This window comes from Penaeus monodon, chromosome 23 (assembly GCF_015228065.2).
Source record: "Penaeus monodon isolate SGIC_2016 chromosome 23, NSTDA_Pmon_1, whole genome shotgun sequence".
Taxonomy (NCBI): domain Eukaryota; kingdom Metazoa; phylum Arthropoda; class Malacostraca; order Decapoda; family Penaeidae; genus Penaeus; species Penaeus monodon.
This window is the reverse complement of record NC_051408.1, coordinates 39,809,452-39,809,688: the sequence shown is the minus strand read 5'-3', so window position 1 is coordinate 39,809,688 and position 237 is coordinate 39,809,452.

Genomic DNA, 237 nt, shown 5'->3' with positions numbered 1-237 from the left:
CTTTAAACTAAAGTGAAAAAGAATAGCGGGTGCGTAAAATAAACTAGTCACCCCTTTTATTAAGATCCAAGTTTTCTCAGGAGCGCCAGAATCGAGACACCCGCTAAACCCCCAAGTTTATGCAGCGCTGTTGAAATTTGTTGTTCTCTTAGAGTGTTGTAACCGTTGATTGAATGGGGCATTTAAAATATTATTAATTCATGAAATGGTATCTCAGTTTCATTTGCCTTTTTACAT